The sequence below is a fragment of the Lactuca saligna genome, chromosome 4 (assembly GCF_052625555.1).
Source record: "Lactuca saligna cultivar CGN05327 chromosome 4, ASM5262555v1, whole genome shotgun sequence".
Lineage (NCBI taxonomy): Eukaryota > Viridiplantae > Streptophyta > Magnoliopsida > Asterales > Asteraceae > Lactuca > Lactuca saligna.
The window spans coordinates 170,451,956-170,469,151 of NC_136420.1; the positions used below are offsets into that span (position 1 = coordinate 170,451,956).

The 17,196-nt window shown below is 38.1% G+C and overlaps 1 non-coding gene across 1 annotated transcript; it reads left to right on the plus strand.

Annotated features, from left to right (window-relative positions):
• The first annotated feature begins 283 nt into the window (after positions 1-283).
• LOC145044516 (small nucleolar RNA R71) lies at positions 284-390 on the plus strand. The gene has a single exon (XR_013681463.1). It is a non-coding gene; the product is annotated as a small nucleolar RNA R71 (small nucleolar RNA).
• The last annotated feature ends 16,806 nt before the right edge of the window (positions 391-17,196 follow it).

Genomic DNA, 17,196 nt, shown 5'->3' on the forward strand with positions numbered 1-17,196 from the left:
CTATTACATCTTTCACATCCAACTCTTATAGCATGTATTGTTTGATCCATTGTGTCAAGCATGGCCATCATAACAACCATGTCTGCAGAATTTCCACCCCCACTTCCTTTTTGCTCCCTCACTTCTTGGATTTTGATACTTACGATAATGCTTTGCAAATTCTTCCACTAACTCCTTAACTTCCCCCAGATTTTTCTTGACAAGTGTTCCTTGGGAATCAAGGAGTTGCCTTGTCATGACATTAACACCATCATAAAAGATTGACACTTCTTGTTGTATATTGAGGTCATTTTGAGGATAATTTCTCAACAATCCCTTATAGTGCTCCTATGCCTCATAAAGTGACTCACCTGGATTTTTCTCAAAATTTGCTATTGCTTTTTTGAGTTTAGCTATCTTGGAAGGTGGGAAAAATGATCTGAAAATTGTTTCGGCCCAAGTAGTGATTGCACCGGGTGGCAGTTCCTTTAGCTAGTCTTTTGCAGCCCCTTTAAAAGTGACTGGTAGCATCCTTAGCAAGACTGTATCTCTTGGAACATTTGGGATATTGAAATAATCTGCTATGTCATTTATTTCATCCAAATGCTTGTAAGCATCCTCATGACCCTTTCTAAACAATGGTACATCCTTAAGTACAACAAGGATGTGTCCTTTCAGTTTGAATGGGGCAGTTGCAGGAATTGCATGTTGTATTAGGCCATGACCAACATCATCTCTAATTCACTTTTTGTAAGCTCCCATGGACATATTCATAATATCTTCCATTTCTTTATCAGACTTGCCTTCGGATTCACTTCTATGTAATGCAAATTCGGGCTCAGTATTTTATTCGGTATCCTTTGGGTTTGGGTCTCGCTCAAAGCTTTCTATCTTACTTTTGTCCTTTGATGATGTAGTCGACTATCCTACTATCTATCCCGACTTCCTTCCAAAGACTGATTTGAGGTCTTTGAAAGATGACTTTTTTGATGTTTCACTCACTCCCATATTCTTATCTACCTTCGTGTCAAGGGTTGACTCTGGATCTTCAAGTGGTGGCACCAAAGGCGTGTTAGAGCCTCTAGTCATGAACTTTTGCAAAATAAACAAAAATAAATACATAAAACTAAACTAAAACAGTTGAACAAAGACAAATGGAAATTACTGGATTCACGTCATGAGCCAATAAAGCTCACGTCGTAAATTCAGTACTAAAAAAACTAAACTAAAATGTAACTTTTTTGCAGGTTTGACCCCACAAAAAGGATCGATTAACCTAAAGCAAATAAATCAACAATTAAATAAGTCGTTCCCCAGTAACGGCGCCAAAAAATTGATGCATGCAAATAGCTACACCAAATTTTATATTTATAACCTAACTAACTTAACTAATAAATTGCACCTAGGCAGTGTGTGACAATCGTCAAATTCTGGTCAATTCAAAGTCAAATAAAGTCAACAAGTCAAACCGGTCAACTCAACTAACCCTTGTGTACTAGGGTTTACGTTGTGTAATTACTAAAACAACTCGCTATTCTAAGGAGAGATCATAAATCGAAAAGTACGTACATCTAGATCTCCTTAACCCAAATCTATGGTAAGTGACGAGCCAAACCGATAAAAAAAATGTTGCATACTCATAGGGAGTGTGTAAGATCCTTAAACAAGGCTTAACGAGGTTTACGGACCTTGCATTACGAAGCCAGACACTCACAAATGCCACACATGAAACCTCTCTCAATCGTTTTCACTCTATCTCTTCTTATCAAGAATCTCTCCCAAATCTCCCTAAGAATGTCAAATCTCTCCCAAATCTCTCCAAGTATATGAAATCTCTCCCAAATATCTCTTTGAATGTGAAATCTCTCCAAGTATGTGAAATCTCTCCCAAATATCTTTTTGTATGAGAAATCTCTCCAAGTATGTGAAATCTCTCCCAAATATCTCTTTGTATGAGAAATCTCTCCAAGTATGTGAAATCTCTCCCAAATCTCTCTCAAAAGTTTCCGTAACTTTTTACAGTCATTCGGGTCATTCCGGCCCTTAACCGGGTCAAAAACGGCTTGAAACGGGGTAAAAACGAGAAAAATAGGCTTAAGGACCCGAAACCCTTCCCTTGGGGCCGAAGCCTCTTAGGATCCGAAAGTCCTCTTAGGGACCGAGACCAAGAACACCCGAACCCGAAGGCTCCAGGAGGAACCGAACCCGAGAGGTCCTCTCGGGGTCGAACCTCTCATGGGGGGGGGGGGGGGACCGAACCCGAAGCCACTGTTCATTCGGCTCATTTCGGGTCTGACTATCTTCACCTCTTACCTTCGGACCGAGCCTGGCATGCGGACCCGAGCCCTCCCTTCGCTTCCCTCTGTTTTGCTTCATTTCGGATTCGGCCATAGCAAGGACCGAACCTCGGCCTAGGACCGAGAGGTCTCGATGGGAATGCTTTTCTTCTCGGTTTTCGACTGGTTTTGCGTTTTAAGCCCGTTTTTAATTATTTTAACGTGGGATTTTCATGCAAAATTATATTTTAACATAATGAACCCTAAATATTCACAATTTAATCATATTTTCATGAAAATCTTTATTTAAATAATAAAAGTTAGTGGGTAAAGTACAAAGAGGTGGAGTATTAACTTTGCTTTACCTTATGACACAAGCAACCACTCCCACACCGACTCTATGACCAGCCACACCTCCCCACCTTATCTAGGTCACATCAATGTCCTTTCCATCAATTATCACCCTTTCCCACGTTTTTGAGAGCTGGACATTCATCCTCTCTCCTCATTTCTCCCATTTTCTCTCATTTCACCAAGAAGATCAAACTCTTTCCTCTCTAACTTCCTCTCTCTAGAAATTCGAGATTCAAGGGCTGATCTTGGCTTTTTCCTCCACATTCGGTAAGCATAATTCATTCTCCTTATGAATATCTCACTTCTTTATACTCAAATCATGGATATCTTACACAAACTCCATTGTATTTGTGTTAGAGCTTCGAATCTTCAAGTGTTCTTGGGTTGAACACTTCTCTTCTTCAACACTTATCTACTGAAATCACATAAGGTGAGTTCATACCCCTACATTTTCATGTTTTCTCAAGTTTTTAGGGGGGGAATACAAGTTAAAACACCAAGAACATAACTAAACTTTTCTAATAGCCTTCATCAGAAAAGTTCAACTTCATTCACGGACTGTTTTGGACAACTTAAACATTTTAGTTTTCAAAACTGTTTTAGGTGCAAGTAGTTCCACTTCTTAGATTTAAAATGAATACTTGCACATCTCCATACGATTTTTCTACAATTTATGGTGATTTTTACAAAACAGCCTGTCTTTTCAAACACAAATCCGGACCAGTCTGTGAATATGAGTATACTAATACAAGTTAAAGGCTTACAAAAATCATGATAAAATTGATGAGTAAACTAGACTCATTTAGGAACTCTCACAATTTACGGATCTAGTTTTTGACTTCATCTGATTTGTCTAAAACAGTGCAGAAAGGTTAAGGAATTAGTTAACAGCTTCTAACTAGCAAAACACTTTGTAACATGTTGAGCAAAGTGTTAAATCTTTGATAACTTCATATATTACATGTATTTCTTGTTATGATATATTTATATAATAGGAAATTACTTATGGAATTTATAAGAATCCTCCATCATAATCATTAGTACAAAACAAAGCAAGTTAATCATAGCTATACTGTACAATACATTTGACTTACATGGAAAGGGTTCTTCTACTCCGCAAATAAACATACTAAACTATAATGAGTATAGTTAGGTTACATATACATTTCAAACACTTTAATAAACTGTAATAGTTATAGTTTATGATCAGTTACATAACACACTCGTACAAAAAGAAAGGGTACAAATACAAAGTGTCGGGTTAAAGGGGGTACAAATACAAAGTATCGGGTTTTTATACAAAAAGGGGTACAAATACAAAGTGTCGGGTTTATATAAAACAAGGGGTACAAATACAAAGTGCCGGTTTATATACAAAAAGGGGTACAAATACAAAGTGTCAGTTTTTATACAAAAAGGGGTACAAATACAAAGTGTCGGGTTTATACACAAAAAGGGGTACAAATACAAAGTACCGGTTTTTTATACAAAAAGGGGTACAAATACAAAATGTCGGGTCTTTATACAAATAGGGGGTACCGATACAAAGTACCAGGTTCACTTAAGATAGTTATTATGATATTAAAACTATATTTCATCTAGAATTGCTAGACTTCAACTATAATCGTTGAGCGTATATGTTTAAGTCATATAAGAATTTAGTCTCAGTTGGCTTAGAATTGGTGGGGCCCGCGTCATCTCCTGTTCCTCGTTGGGTTGTGGACCTAGGGCAAACCCACTATATTCAACATTTTATCTAATTTAAACCTTATATAACTTATATACGTTGGACGATTATAGGAGAATGCTATGGGTCATTCTAGGGTCATTAATACATCATATAGGAATATTCTCTAAGGCACCAGCATGACCCATCAACCACGTCCCTGGCTTTGGAGTAAGCCAGCCTGTTACAAGTGTGGAGAAACGGGACACTTTAAAAGAGACTGCCAAAGAACAAGAGATACCGGTGGTGGTGGAAGGGTGCTTGCAATCACCGAAGGAGAGACCACCCCGGAACTTCCCGCAAATATCAGTACGTGTTTCTAACATCGACATTTAAAATCTAAATTTCTTTATATGTCAAATCTAGCATCGATTAAAGCATGCATAGTAGTAATGCCAAGGATTAGACTCAGAGTGTAAACAATAAGAAACTCCAAGACCGTCATGTGACATCGGGCGCGTCATTTCTCACCATAATCAATTTCTTGTACTGGTAAAAGTTTCCCCCATCTTTCCTCTGAATTCTTGGATCCCCATTCGAAGTGCAAATTTCGGGACGAAGTTCCCTCTAACGGGGGGATGATGTGACAACCGTCAAATTCTGGTCAATTCAAAGTCAAATATAGTCAACAAGTCAAACCGGTCAACTCAACTAACCCTTGTGTACTAGGGTTTACATTGTGTAATTACTAAACAACTCGCTATTCTAAGGAGAGATCATAAATCGAAAAGTACGTACATCTAGATCTCCTTAACCCAAATCTATGGTAAGTGACGAGCCAAACGGATAAAACAATGTTGCATACTCATCGGGAGTGTGTAATATCCTTAAACAAGGCTTAACGGGGTTTACGGACCCTGCATTGCGAAGCCAGACACTCACAAATGCCACACATGAAACCTCTCTCAGTCGTTTTCACTCTATCTCTTCTTATCAAGAATCTCTCCCAAATCTCCCTAAGAATGTTAAATCTCTCCAAGTATATGAAATCTCTCCCAAATATCTATTTGAATGACAAATCTCTCAAAGTATGTGAAATCTCTCCCAAATATCTCTTTGTATGAGAAATCTCTCCAAGTATGTGAAATCTCTCCCAAATATCTCTTTGTATGAGAAATCTCTCCAAGTATGTGAAATCTCTCCCAAATCTCTCTCAAAAGTTTCCGTAACTTTTTGGAGTCATTCGGGTCATTCCGGCCCTTAACCGGGTCAAAAACGGCTTGAAACGGGGTAAAAACGAGAAAAATACGCTTAAGGACCCGAAACCCTTCCCTTGGGGCCGAAGCCTCTTAGGACCCGAAAGTCCTCTTAGGGACCGAGACCAAGAACACCCGAACCCGAAGGCTCCAGGAGGAACCGAACCCAAGAGGTCCTCTCGGGGTCGAACCTCGCATAGGGGGGGGGGGGGGACCGAACCCGAAGCCACTGTTCATTCGGCTCATTTCGGGTCTAACTATCTTCGCCTCTTACCTTCGGACCGAGCCTGGCATGCGGACCCGAGCCCTCCCTTCGCTTCCACTGTTTCGCTTAATTTCGGATTCAGCCATAGCAAGGACCGAACCTCGGCCTAGGGACCGAACCTCGACCTAGGACCGAGAGGTCTCACTGGGAATGCTTTTCTTCCCGGTTTTCGACTAGTTTTGCGTTTTAAGCCCGTTTTTAATTATTTTAACGCGGAATTTTCACCAAAAATTATATTTTAACATAATGAACCCTAAATATTTACAATTTAATCATATTTTCATGAAAATCTTTATTTAAATAATAAAAGCTAGTGGGTAAAGTACAAAGACGTGGAGTGTTGACTTTGCTTTACCTTATGACACAAGCAACCACTCCCACACCCACTCTATGACCAGCCACACCTCCCCACCTTATCTAGGTCACATCAATGTCCTTTCCACTCAATTATCACCCTTTCCCATGTTTTTGAGAGCTGGACATTCATCCTCTCTCCCCATTTCTCCCATTTTCTCTCATTTCACCAAGAAGATCAAACTTTTTCCTCTCTCACTTCCTCTCTCTAGAAATTCGAGATTCAAGGGCTGATCTTGGGTTTTTCCTCCACATTTGGTAATCATAATTCATTCTCCTTATGAATATATCACTTCTTTCTACTCAAATCATGGATATCTTACACAAACTCCATTGTATTTGTGTTAGAGCTTCGAATCTTAAAGTGATTCTTCAAGTGTTCTTGGGTTGAACACTTCTCTTCTTCAACACTTATCTACTGAAATCACATAAGGTGAGTTCATACCCCTACATTTTCATGTTTTCTCAAGTTTTAGGGGGGGAATACAAGTTAAAACACCAAGAACATAACTAAACTTTTCTAACAGCCTTCATCAAAAAAGTTCAACTCCATTCACGGACTGTTTTGGACAACTTAAACATTTTAGTTTTCAAAACTGTTTTAGTTGCAAGTAGTTCCACTTCTTAGCTTTAAAATGGATACTTGCACATCTCCATACGATTTTTTTCTACAATTTATGGTGATATTTACAAAACAGCCTCTCTTTTCAAACACAAATCCGGACCAGTCTGTGAATATGAGTATATTAATACAAGTTAAAGGCTTACAAAAATCATGATAAAAATTATGAGTAAACTAGACTCATTTTAGGAACTCTCAGAATTTACGGATCTAGTTTTAGACTTCGTATGATTTTTCTATGATTTTTCTAAAACAGTGCAGAAAGGTTAAGGAATTAGTTAACGGCTTCTAACTATCAAAACACTTTGTAACATGTTGAGCAAAGTGTTAAATCTTTGATAACTTCATATATTACATGTATTTCTTGTTATGATATATTTATATAATAGGAAATTACTTACGGAATTTATAAGAATCCTCCATCATAATCATTAGTACAAAACAAAGCAAACTAATCATATCTATATTGTACAATACATTTGACTTACATGGAAACGGTTCTTCTACACCGCAAATAAACATACTAAACTATAATGAGTATAGTTAGGTTGCATATACATTTCAAACATATTAATAAATTATAATAGGTATAGTTTATGATCATTTACATAACACGCTCGTACAAAAAGAAAGGGTACAAATACAAAGTGTCGGGTTTATATACAAAAGGGGGTACAAATACAAAGTACCGGGTTTTTATACAAAAAGTGGTACAAATACAAAGTGTCGGGTTAATATACAAAAAGGGGTACAAATACAAAGTGCCGGTTTATATACAAAAAGGGGTACAAATACAAAGTGCCGGTTTTTATACAAAAAGGGGTACAAATACAAAGTGTCGGGTTTATACACAAAAAGGGGTACAAATACAAAGTACCGGGTTTTTATACAAAAAGGGGTACAAATACAAAGTGTCGGGTCTTTATACAAATAGGGGGTACCGATACAAAGTACCAGGTTCACTTAAGATAGTTATTATGATATTAAAACTATATTTCATCTAGAATTGCTAGACTTCAACTATAATCGCTGAGCGTATATGTTTGAGTCATATAAGAATTTAGTCTCGGTTGGCTTAGAATTGGTGGGGCCCGCCTCATCTCCTGTTCCTCGTTGGGTTGTGGACCTAGGGCAGACCCACTATATTCAACGTTTTATCTAATTTAAACCTTATATAACTTATATACGCTGGACGATTATAGGAGAATGCTACGGGTCATTCTAGGGTCATTAATACATCATATAGGAATATTCTGTTCACACCTAACTAAGAAAATAGTGGATTTTCTGGAAATCAAACTCTATCGATTTAGAAGGAAACGTTTTTCTACTTCAAACAAAACTCTTATGAACTCACCAACTTAATTGTTGACACTTTTTCAAAACTACTTGTATTCTCAGGAAATCAATGAAACAGGAAAACTTCAGCGCTTTGAGGATGGGACGTTAAATCATCAACAATTTATTTTTGTCATCATAATGTAATTGATTTTGAAACATGTAAACATATACTTTGGTGTAACTTTTTCAATTATATTTATGATGGTTGTATTTACTTTGAGCACTATTATACACGTTGTTGTGATATTGTACATGAAGTCCTCCACCCCCGGACGTTTCCGCAATCCTTGGTTTGGGGGTGTGACAGATTGGTATCAGAGCGTTGTTTATAGTGAACTAAGTATATCGAACCACATAAGATATACAAACTATAAATGCATTGGGACTAAGGTCTCTGATTTAAAGTTTTCAAAACAACTATACTTTTAGAAATAAATAGCTTCTTGTTAAAAGTATACATGCATGCATACATACTAAGGTCATCATCATTCTAGAAGAAAACAAAAGTAATGATTGTTGGATATCACAGGTAAGTTTGGGGATGTATGGTCAGTCTTGGGAATGGCATAGCCTGATCAACTATGCTGGTCCAAGGACTGATTATCATATGCCCAAGAATGGTTGTGATGTGGCAACAAGTCTAAAAACTTACCAACACCACCACAATGAAATACCATAGGGGTATTTGGTGTTATTAAAATTACTTATCTGCGAACTAAATAGATTTTTTATCAATAGGTCAATGATTGCTTAGTGGATACATTAAAATTATATGTATCCAGGATGTCATAGACTTAGAATCTGTGGATCTTTGCTTTACTTCATGTTCTCGTTGGATTGGGGATTTAGAGTTAGGGTCGCTTATTCGAAGGTCTATCCTGTCCCAAATACATATAACTAGTATGCACTGTTGAAGTACCTGATAAAGATCATCTTCTAATTATCTAATTAGTTCGTCTACTTAGTTATTTCTTATATCCCCATTTCTCGCAAACATATCATGGCTGGATTCCATCCCCATGATGACCTGTACTACCCCAACCACGACGATACTAAATGACTCAGAGAGAAGCCAAAGAATGATCACCCAACCCCTGTGGATGGTCACCAAGCTGAAGGCTATGCTGATGGTTCTGACTACGACCATGAAGTGGAGAACCTATCCCCGATGACCCGTGTTCCAAATCCCAACCCTCGACCGGCTTTTCAAGGCCCAACGCCTCCTTGGGTAGAGTGCTTGGAAACCTAGAGCAAAGAGCAAGACCAACCTATGCCGTTTAATGGAGACCGAAGCTTCTACAACATAAACGAAGGAAGATCAGCATATAGAAATTTTCCATTCCTGGTCCGTAGAGTTGCCCGAAACGAGATTCAGGCAGAACAACTCTCCATAGTATCACAGAGGTTGATACAAATGCAAGAATACATACAATCCGCACCAATCGCCTTGAGCACACTCGTGAAAAGTCTGAAAGAGACTATGAAACCTTGTTGCAAGCACTGGCTAAAACACGAACCGAAGTCATAGAACTCTGAGTACGCCAGAGGGTGTACGAAAGGCACATGCTTGTTATGGAGCGACAACTAGCTGAACTGGGGGTTCACCAGATGAATGACCACCGCCAGTAGTAGATGCCTTACTTTCTTTCCCTATTAACGAGGAATTTTTTTTTCCTATCTATGTCCTATGTGGCATTCTCTATGAAACCATCTTGTACTGTAAGTACTTTGGTTAGGCCTTTAGACGACCAAAACTCTCCTACTCCGGATGTGATGTAAGACCCTCTACAAAGTCAATTTTTCCCAAGCCTGTCACATCTTAAACATCAATGACGTTGTCAGTCAGATAAATTTTGTGACACTCTTTGTTCGAATACTTCCATATGAGTCTATCTGAAACCCACTTTAGTCAAGTTGTTGGACTAGAGTAATTTAGCTCCGGCATCGTTCCCAATTTCTTTCCAAGGTTGGATCATGTTATTCACCAACCAATGGAACCCGATTTTGAAACGACAAACGTCATAAGATCATTCTCCGAACTTACTTCTACTCTGATATAAGACTGCATCATAGGGATGTTGGTCAAACCTTCGAGAACTTCAATTGATCATAATAAGCACCTAGCCTGGGTCAAGTATAAGGCTTCACTTGGATACAAAACCTACTGAACTCATGAAGTTCATTCATATGGACTTCCTTTATGAATTACATATAAGGCATTCTTGAATCGGAGAATAATGTATAAAAATCTAATTCTATAACAAGTGACTTGTCTTTGCTAGTAGAAACTTACCATCTGATCATTTTTTTGCAAACTCATGACTGAACGATGCCACCAAGGAAAAGACCCAGACCTTCCGGCAGCACAGCACCACCACCTCCAACGCCACCTCCTCAGTTTGATCCCGCAATGTTCCAAGTTGCAGTAACAGCAGCCGTGGTAGCTGCAATGTCACAAATTGGTACAAATAGCACTGGTGGTGCTGGATCTGGAGCCACAAACTCTAACCACGGGGATAGTACAGGACGCACAAAGGAATGCACTTACAAGGACTTCACAAATGGCAAACCCAATTCTTTCGATGGAAGTGGGGGCGTCCTCGCACTAATTCAATGGTTCGAGAGAACCGAAGCAATCTTTGAGATTTGTGCTTGCCCCGAAGCGAGCAAAGTCAAGTACGCGGCATTCACCTTCATCAGAAGAGCTCTCACTTGGTGTAATGGCAGAGTTAAGTCGCTTACGCTTGCAGTGGCTAACTCGTTAAGTTGGGAGGACTTAAAGAAGATGATGCTGAAAGAATATTGCTCAAGAGGCGAAGTGCAAAAGCTGGAGCAAGAACTGTGGAATCTCAGAATGGGAAGCTCCGACCTTACAACTTACACCAACCGATTTTGTGATCTAGCACTCCTTTGTCCCGCTATGGTCACCCCGGAAGACAAAAAGTTGGAGCGATACCTCTGGGGATTGTCCCCCAAAATTCAAGATAGCGTGTTGGCCTCAAGACCAACTACCTTCGACAGCGCCAAGGAGTTGGCACAACAACTCATCGACCATCATGCCAACCATGACACTATGACAACCACCCTTAACCAAGAAAGAGGAGGGAACAACAAAAGAAAGTTTTGGGACAACAAGAAGGACCAATCAGCCCAGGGCCTCGCTATGAAGCAACAGATCTTTGCTATTCATGCTGCCACAACCCTCACCACGCCAACTCCCATGAAACCATACGCCGGAACCCTTCCGAAATGCAACAAGTGTAACTTCCATCACACTGGGGCTTGCCGGAAGATGCATTGCAAAAACTGCGACAGAGAGGGGCACACTGTTCGTTTCTGTAAGGCACCAGCACGACCCATCAACCACGTCCCTAGCTTTGGAGTAAGCCCAGCCTGTTACAAGTGTGGAGAAACGGGACACTTTAAAAGAGACTGCCAAAGAACAAGAGATACCGGTGGTGGTGGAAGGGTGCTTGCGATCACCAAAGGAGAGACCACCCCGGAACTTCCCGCAAATATCAGTACGTGTTTCTAACATCGACATTTAAATTCTAAATTTCTTTATATGTCAAATCTAGCATCGATTAAAGCATGCATAGTAGTAATGCCAAGGATTAGACTGAGAGCGTAAACAATAAGAAACTCCAAGACCGTCATGTGACATCGGGCGAGTCATTTCTCACCATAATCAATTTCTTGTACTGCGAAAATTTTCCCCCATCTTTCCTCTGAATTCTTGGATCCCCATTCGAAGTGCAAATTTCGGGACGAAGTTCCCTCTAACGGGGGGATGATGTGACAACCGTCAAATTCTGGTCAATTCAAAGTCAAATAAAGTCAACAAGTCAAACCGTTCAACTCAACTAACCCTTGTGTACTAGGGTTTACGTTGTGTAATTACTAAACAACTCGCTACTCTAAGGAGAGATCATAAATCGAAAAGTACGTACATCTAGATCTCCTTAACCCAAAACTATGGTAAGTAACGAGCCAAACGGATAAAACAATGTTGCATACTCATCAGGAGTGTGTAATATCCTTAAACAAGGCTTAACGGGGTTTACGGACCCTACATTGTGAAGCCAGACACTCACAAATGCCACACATGAAACCTCTCTCAATCGTTTTCACTCTATCTCTTCTTATCAAGAATCTCTCCCAAATCTCCCTAAGAATGTCAAATCTCTCCAAGTATATGAAATCTCTCCCAAATATCTGTTTGAATGAAAAATCTCTCCAAGTATGTGAAATCTCTCCCAAATATCTCTTTGTATGAGAAATCTCTCCAAGTATGTGAAATCTCCCCCAAATATCTCTTTGTATCAGAAATCTCTCCAAGTATGTGAAATCTCTCCCAAATCTCTCTCAAAAGTTTCCGTAACTTTTTGGAGTCATTCGGGTCATTCCGACCCTTAACCAGGTCAAAAACGGCTTGAAACGGGGTAAAAACGAGAAAAATAGGCTTAAGGACTCGAAACCCTTCCCTTGGGGCCGAAGCCTCTTAGGACCCGAAAGTCCTCTTAGGGACCGAGACCAAGAAGACCCGAACCTGAAGGCTCCAGGAGGAACCGAACCCGAGAGGTCCTCTCAGGGTCGAACCTCGCACAGGGAGGGGGGGGGACCGAACCCGAAGCCACTGTTCATTCGGCTCATTTCGGGTCTGACCATCTTCGCCTCTTACCTTCGAACCGAGCCTGGCATGCGGACCCGAGCCCTCCCTTCGCTTCCACTGTTTCGCTTAATTTCGGATTCGGCCATAGCAAGGACCGAACCTCGGCCTAGGGACCGAACCTCGGCCTAGGACCGAGAGGTCTCGCTGGGAATGCTTTTCTTCCCGGTTTTTTGACTAGTTTTGCGTTTTAAGCCCGTTTTTAATTATTTTAATGCGGAATTTTCACCTAAAATTATATTTTAACATAATGAACCCTAAATATTCACAATTTAATCATATTTTCATGAAAATCATTATTTAAATAATAAAAGCTAGTGGGTAAAGTACAAAGACGTGGAGTGTTGACTTTGCTTTACCTTATGACACAAGCAACCACTCCCACACCCACTCTATGACCAGCCACACCTCCCCACCTTACCTAGGTCACATCAATGTCCTTTCCACTCAATTATCACCCTTTCCCATGTTTTTGAGAGCTGGACATTCATCCTCTCTCCTCATTTCTCCCATTTTCTCTCATTTCACCAAGAAGATCAAACTTTTTCCTCTCTCACTTCCTCTCTCTAGAAATTCGAGATTGAAGGGCTGATCTTGGGTTTTTCCTCCACATTTGGTAATCATAATTCATTCTCCTTATGAATATATCACTTCTTTCTACTCAAATCATGGATATCTTACACAAACTCCATTGTATTTGTGTTAGAGCTTCGAATCTTAAAGTGATTCTTCAAGTGTTCTTGGGTTGAACACTTCTCTTCTGCAACACTTATCTACTGAAATCACATAAGGTGAGTTCATACCCCTACATTTTCATGTTTTCTCAAGTTTTTAGGGGGGGAATACAAGTTAAAACACCAAGAACATAACTAAACTTTTCTAACAGCCTTCATCAAAAAAGTTCAACTCCATTCACGGACTGTTTTGGACAACTTAAACATTTTAGTTTTCAAAATTGTTTTAGTTGCAAGTAGTTCCACTTCTTATCTTTAAAATGAATACTTGCACATCTCCATACGATTTTTCTACAATTTATGGTGATTTTTACAAAACAGTATGTCTTTTCAAACACAAATCCGGACCAGTCTGTGAATATGAGTATATTAATACAAGTTAAAGGCTTAGAAAAATCATGATAAAAATTATGAGTAAACTAGACTCATTTTAGGAACTCTCAGAATTTACGGATCTAGTTTTAGACTTCGTATGATTTTTCTATGATTTTTCTAAAACAGTGCAAAAAAGTTAAGGAATTAGTTAACAGCTTCTAACTATCAAAACACTTTGTAACATGTTGAGCAAAGTGTTAAATCTTTGATAACTTCATATATTACATGTATTTCTTGTTATGATATATTTATATAATAGGAAATTACTTACGGAATTTATAAGAATCCTCCATCATAATCATTAGTACAAAACAAAGCAAGCTAATCATATCTATATTGTACAATACATTTGACTTACATGGAAAGGGTTCTTCTACACCGCAAATAAACATACTAAACTATAATGAGTATAGTGAAAGGGTTCTTCTACACCGCAAATAAACATACTAAACTATAATGAGTATAGTTAGGTTGCATATACATTTCAAACATATTAATAAATTATAATAGGTATAGTTTATGATCATTTACATAACACGCTCATACAAAAAGAAAGGGTACAAATACAAAGTGTCGGGTTTATATACAAAAGGGGGTACAAATACAAAGTACCAGGTTTTTATACAAAAAGTGGTACAAATACAAAGTGTCGGGTTAATATACAAAAAGGGGTACAAATACAAAGTGCCGGTTTATATACAAAAAGGGGTACAAATACAAAGTGCCGGTTTTTATACAAAAAGGGGTACAAATACAAAGTGTCGGGTTTATACACAAAAAGGGGTACAAATACAAAGTACCGGGTTTTTATACAAAAAGGGGTACAAATACAAAGTGTCGGGTCTTTATACAAATAGGGGGTACCGATACAAAGTACCAGGTTCACTTAAGATAGTTATTATGATATTAAAACTATATTTCATCTAGAATTGCTAGACTTCAACTATAATCGCTGAGCGTATATGTTTGAGTCATATAAGAATTTAGTCTCGGTTGGCTTAGAATTGGTGGGGCCCGCCTCATCTCCTGTTCCTCGTTGGGTTGTGGACCTAGGGCAGACCCACTATATTCAACGTTTTATCTAATTTAAACCTTATATAACTTATATACGTTGGACGATTATAGGAGAATGCTACGGGTCATTCTAGGGTCATTAATACATCATATAGGATTATTCTATTCACACCTAACTAAGAAAATATTGGATTTTCTGGAAATCAAACTCTATCGATTTTACAAGGAAACGTTTTTCAACTTCAAACAAAACTCTTATGAACTCACCAACTTAATTGTTGACACTTTTTCAAAACTACTTGTATTCTCAGGAAATCAAAGAAACATGAAAACTTCAGAGCTTTGAGGATGGGACGTTAAACCGTCAACAATTTATTTTTGTAATCATAATGTAATTGATTTTGAAACATGTAAACATATACTTTGGTGTAACATTTTCAATTATATTTATGATGGTTGTATTTACTTTGAGCACTATTATACACGTTGTTGTGATACTGTACATGAAGTCCTCCACCCCCGGACGTTTCTGCCATCGTTGGTTTGGGGGTGTGACACAGTGTACCTAGTCAAATTGTAGAATAGTCAGTTAAGTCGGGTGTCGATCACAGGGATCAGTTTTGACTAATTAATCTATCTACTACTAAATTAACCTAATTTCTTACAAAGAAATGGGATTTATCTAATTTTCCAAGTTTAGATAAACTTAATTCTGTAACACCAATTCAATAAAAAAAAAACAATTCTATTAGTTCGAATCCACTTTCCCTCAATGATTTATAAGTTAGCTATGACAATTACTGTTGGTTACCAATTAAGATAGTATTAACAATTTAGTTCTAAATTTACTAACATTAATTAATTCATGTAATTCTATGTATGGTCACACAGTAGTTAACACGGAATCAATTATTTAATATGATTGGAGCCATGTAAGATAGATTTGTAAAACACACTTACGGTCATAATATGTGTTCTCTAGCACAACTTAATTTAATAGTTCAATTACTTATCTAAAATTGGTTTGATCTTAGCTCTAATAAACAAGTGTTCACTGAATTATTAGGTATTTAAATTCATGCAGCCTCATATTCACTAACTACACAGAACAACAATTTAAAGCAATCAAACATGCTAGGTTAAATCAATCAAACACATTTCATAACCAACAAGTAAAGTCAAATCTAAAGTATTAACACCCTGAGTTCCAGATTCATCTAGCAAACAGAAGCAGCTTGATTTAGCTGGACATCCTAGAAAATAAACTCAAATAACTCATACTCAAAAGCATAAATGATGAAGTACCAAAACTAGAATCCAATTATGAACTTTTCTTCTCCTTTGGTGTTGAAAGCCAATTCCAGACCTTTTCTCCTCCTGAAATTTGTCTCCAGGAACTCTCTTAATCATCCAAAAAGCCCCCCAATCTTAATAAGCGATGAAATATATAGTCTCTGATTTTTCTGCACTCACGTCGTTAATGGATAAGTCTCACGACGTGAATAGTAGATATTCGTGTTGGCCAAGGACTCTTCTTCGCGATGTCTATCTTCTGGAAGATTCGTGTTCACGTCATGAGTCTATAAGCCTCACGATGTGAATTTAGCATATTATGTAAGCTTCTTTCTTCTTTTATTCTCCAAGCCTCCAAAGTTCCATGTTTTGTCATTTTTAGTCCTTTTCTCAAAAATGCTTCTATTTGGATGCAAAATATAATTTAAGCTTATAAGTACCATTATTCAGTAATAACCAAAATATAAATAAAAATGTAAATAAAGATTTAACAGAGGGATTATTATCATCACAAGTTTTTGAAGCATTTTTCAGCAGAACTAGAATTATTTTTGTTCTGCTCGAACTCATCTTACATTGTTACTTTATCTGCAAATCAAGTAGAAGCTTTAGAATCATTCACATTAATACTCTTAGTTGAGTTGGATTGTTCAGTCTTGATTGAGGCACTTACAGGGGGTTGGCCGTATTGTGCAGGAGTCTAGTTGGCATTGAAAGGAGGTGGAACATAATGATACCCTAGACCCTCACCCTGTTTGTCTTTCCACTTTTATTGTTTTTCTATCATTGACTCAACTTTCTCACTTGACACATCAAATTTCTTAAAAGTAAAATTAGCATCTTTAAATTTAGCATTTAATACATCAAGTTTGGTAGTTAATTTCGCAATTTCCTCTTTAGTGTAACAAGGGTGAACACATTTGGCGCTATATTCCTCCCAAATCATAATTAAATCTTTATTTTGAGCATCTAGTTTTTCTTTAAGAGGCTTGTTTACT